The sequence below is a fragment of the Lactuca serriola genome, chromosome 2 (assembly GCF_051521515.1).
Source record: "Lactuca serriola cultivar US96UC23 chromosome 2, Lser_US96UC23_V15, whole genome shotgun sequence".
NCBI lineage: Eukaryota > Viridiplantae > Streptophyta > Magnoliopsida > Asterales > Asteraceae > Lactuca > Lactuca serriola.
In genome coordinates this window covers 86,632,146-86,636,890 of record NC_136409.1, presented here as the reverse complement: position 1 = coordinate 86,636,890, position 4,745 = coordinate 86,632,146, and the positions used below count along the sequence as shown (strand labels likewise).

The following is a 4,745-nucleotide window of genomic DNA, read 5'->3' as shown; positions in this document are numbered from 1 at the left end:
TTTCAAACGTTTACAATTACTTACAAACATTTTCATACTTATACAAACTTTTCTTCAAACATTTACAAGTCTTTCCTTTACAGTTTTACTAGTCTTTCCTTTACAGTTTTACAAGTCAAAGACACATAAATACTTATGAATTCACCAGCTTTATTGCTGATACTCGCTTTCAAAATAACTTGTATTCTCAGGTCACAAATAGATAGGTACGACGACCAGGTTTTGTGAAGACGGAGTAGTCAAGACTCGTGTTTTATTTTGATTATTCATTATGTTGTTTTATACTACGAAAGAACACACTTGTAATTAAAATTATACTATTAATGCAATGGATGATGTTGTTGCTTGTTTAGTACTTTGCATTGTTGTGATACTTTACATGACATCCTCCGCCCCAAAACGTTTCCGCCGTTCTTGGTTTTGGGGTGTGACAGATTGGTATCAGAGCATTGTTTATAGTGAATTAAGTATATCAACCCATAAAAGATATACTAACTATAAATACAATGGGATTAAAATACTCCGACCAAGAGTATATACTTTTAAATAATAAAATATTTAACTAAGTATACATACCTGCATTCATACTAAAATCAGTGTCACAATGACAAGAACAAAAGTATTACGGTTGTTAAATATCACAAGTAAGCTCGGGGATGTATGGTCAGTCTTGGGAGTGGCATAGCCTGATCAACGATGTTGGTCCGAGGAGTGATTACCATATGCCCAAGAATGGTTGTGATGTGGCAACAAGTCTAAAAACTTACCAACACTACCACAATGAGAACTCTAGAACAGAGCATAAGTTTAAAAATACTATATGAGTATTTTGTGTTATTATAATTTCTTACTTGAGAAATAAAAAGATCGTCATTACTAGGTCAATAGTTGCTAAGTGGATACACTAAAGTTATATGTAACTAGGATGACATAGACTTAGAATCTGTGAATTTTTGCTTTACCCCTGTTCCTTGTGAATTTGGAGTTAAGGTCACTTATTCGAAGGCCTATCTTGTTTTGATTATGTATAACTAGTATGCACTTTACAAATAGTGATGTAACTAATGAAGATTATCTAATAATTATCTAGTTAGATCGTCTAATAATTATTTCCTTACCCCAATTCTCGCGTAGATAACATGGTTGGACTCCATCCCCACGGCAACCCGTACCTTCCGAATGAAGGCAATGTTGGATGGTTTAGAGAAGAACCCAAGAATGATCATCCAATCCCTTTGAATGATCACCATGCTAAAGACCTTTCAGATGATGATAACTCCGAACCCGAGGTTGAGAACCTACCCCTGGTAGCTCCCATTCCAAATCCTAACCCTCATCCAGCTTTTCATGGCCCGATGCCTCCTTGGGTAGAATGCTTGGAAACATGGAGCGAAGCGCAAGATCAACCTATGTCGTTTAATGGAGACCGAAGCTTCTACAACTTAAACGATTGGAGCTTAGCAGACAGAGTTCTACTAATCCTGATTCGTAGAGTTGCCCGAAACGACATTCAGGGAAGGATGGCTCTCCAACGTATCGACGAGGTTAATACCAATGCAAGAATGCATACCATCCACACCAATCGTCTTGAAAACACACTCAAGAGATCTGAGAGAAACGATGAGACCCTGCTGCGTGCACTAGCTGAAACTTGAGCCGAAGTCATAGAGCTTTCAGTACGCCAGAGGGTGTACGAAAGATACCTGCTTGATATAGAACGTCAACTAGCTGAACCAAGGGTTCACCATAGGGGTGACCACCAGTAGGAGATGCTTTACTTTCGTTCTTTTTTTTAAGGAATCGTTTTCTTGTCTATGCCCTATGTGGCACTTTTCTATGTAACTATCTTTTATTGCAGGTACTTTTAGTTAGGCCTTTATGCGGACAAAGCTTTTCTACTCTGGATGTGATGTAAGGCCTACTCCAAGGTTATTTTTCCCAAACTTATTACATTATGAATATCAATGATATTGACAGTCGGCTAACTTTTGTGTTATTCTTTGTTCAAATACTTTCATCATACTCTCGTTGGGGTCTATCTGAAACCCACTCTAGTCAAGTTATTGGACTAGGGTAATTTAGCTCCGGGATCATTCCCAATTCTCTTTAAAAGGTTGGATCATGTTATTCACCAAACAATGGTACCCGGGTTTGAACGACAAACATCATGAGACCATTCTACGAACTTCTACTCTATACTAGGACTGCATCATAGGGATGTAGGTCAAACCCCCGAGAACATACTTCTACTCTCTACATGAACGATCGAAACACATCTAAGTTAAACCATAACCGCTCACGAATTTATTTTCTTCCTGTGTAACAGTATCATGTCGCCGAATAAAAGTAATCAATCCATCAACCAAACACCAACTCTTCAAATTGATGCAGCTACCTTTCAAGTTGCAGTCTCAGTTGCCGTGACAGCTGTTCTGACTCACCTTAACACTAACAACGCAAATGTTAGCCGGATGGTTATCAATAATTCCAATCAAGGTAACAATCATGTACATCATCGAGTAACAAACTACCATTACACTCCGAATCCCAAACCCAAGAGTAACAAATGAAAATTCTGGGATAAGTTTAAAGGCAAATCACCCCGAGGGGCGAACAAGAAACAATCACCGGTGACAACCTTTGCGGCCACAACGTCTGCAAGTCCTACTACCATTCCTACTAGAATCCCGGATATCCCTAACCCAGGCAAACAGTATGCTGGCAATCTCCCAAAGTGCAAAAAATGCAACTATCACCATCATGGACCTTGCCGGGAAATGCAGTGCTTAAACTGCAACAAAAAGGGACACACCGTCCGTTACTGCAGGACTCAGATTCAACACATTGCCTCAACCACCAATGTCGAAATTTCTTGGATATGCCATCTATGTGGCGTAACGGGACACTTCAAGACGGACTGCCCAACAAAGAAGAATGGCGGTGGAACAGGAGGAGTTTGACCTCCGGATGGAAAAAGGCAACAGAGGACCCTACGATAATACAGGTTCACTTCCAATCGTCAGTATTAAGTATGCGTTTAAACATGTTTAAAACTAGTGCAACTAGAGTCTTATCTTTTGCGAGATCCCGTCAGTAAAGGGACCTTCGTGCTGCGTATACTTGTCTTTTGTAGTATACCTAGTTCGTAACAATAGTCTTGTAGTAAATATATAGTACCGTAACTCTGTTAAAAGTTGCACTGTTGGGTTTTGTCTGTAACGCCTTTATGATCAAGTCTAATGCCTTTATTTCCAAGTAATTCCAGTATTATCATACAACTTGAGTCAATTCGATCCGCACAATACCAGTTTGATGCGCACATCTCTTTCTTCGTAAACATCTTTCTAGCGAAGCCGTCATTTCAGAACTTCGAAGTACTCTTGCGTAGAGTACCTCATTCTTCTTATCCTTTCTGAAGAAACCTCAGCAAACCTCCCCGAAGTACCACTCGTACAGTACGTCAAGTTCAATCCAAAGACCCGTACGGTTGATCTATCGCTGAAGAATGTATACATAAGGGTGGTATATAATCAAGGTTCTACAGGTTTAGAATTGATGATTCCACTTTAACTTCTTTTCCTCGTTGGGATGTGAGCTTAAAGAAGAATCATTTATTCGACTACCTTTTCAGTCTTAATTATATATGACTTGTATACACGAGACTGTGATTGATGAACCATGTATGACTTCTAATATGAACTTGGAGACTGCCCAAGACTACGAGTAATCGCATCGTCATGAGAACAAACTTAGAATCCAATCAAAGGATACTCCTGTAACCAAATTGACCTACAGTCTAACACCCACGGAGATACAAGAACCGCTCGGACAGCTTAACGACTACTCAGCAATGGAATGAGAAGACCAAGCTCCTCACCCTAGAGAGCTCCGGTCTTATTCTTCGAGAAGATAGACTTCTGAGGGTGCGATCATACCAACACTAATGCACCAGATCCCATCAGAACTCTGCAGTTAAGCGTGCTTGAGCGAGAGTAGTACTAGGATGGGCGACCCCCTAGGAAGTCCTCGTGTTGCAGACCTCGACAAGATTTCCATTAGAAATCATTACCCTTTGCCTCGCATAGATAAATTGGTTGACCAACCATAAGGAAAGATGTACCTTTCAGAAAATGGACCCGAGATCCGAATATCACCAAGTTACGAGTGTTAGAGAAGGATGTCACGAGGACAATCTTCCAAACTCGATGCGGACGCTATGAGTCCGTAGTGATACCCCTCAGATAGGACCAATATGCCCGTAGTATTCATGAACTTAATGAATAGGGTACGCCATTCTTACTTGGATCAGTTCGTCATTGTCCTTGTAAATGACTTACTTATCTACTCTCGTAGTAAGAAAGAGTAAAGAAGCATCCACGACTTAACTTACCCACATGAACTCAGTAACGTACATTTTACCCTCCACTTCTCGAACTTGAAAACGTACCTTTCTGTCAAGACTCTTGTAATCCCACTCGACGAGATGGAGATCAACGAGAGCCTCAATTTCGTGGAAGAACCTGTAGAGATCATGGACCATGAGGTCACGCAGACAAAGTAAAGCCGCATCCCGATAGTAAAGGTTCGCTGGAACGCCAAGCGAGGACCTGAATTCACTTGCGAGCGAGAGGATCACATGAAACTGAAAATATCCTCATCTATTTGCTTAGTTATTTGTAACTACTTATTTGCTTAAACTCTAATTTCAGGACGAAATTCCTTCTAAGGGGGGGATGATGTGACAA

The 4,745-nt window shown here is 40.3% G+C and overlaps 1 non-coding gene across 1 annotated transcript; it reads left to right on the top strand.

Moving 5' to 3' along the window:
* Positions 1-3,921: 3,921 nt before the first annotated feature.
* On the top strand, positions 3,922-4,040 carry LOC145091018 (5S ribosomal RNA). The gene has a single exon (XR_013701920.1). It is a non-coding gene; the product is annotated as a 5S ribosomal RNA (ribosomal RNA).
* The last annotated feature ends 705 nt before the right edge of the window (positions 4,041-4,745 follow it).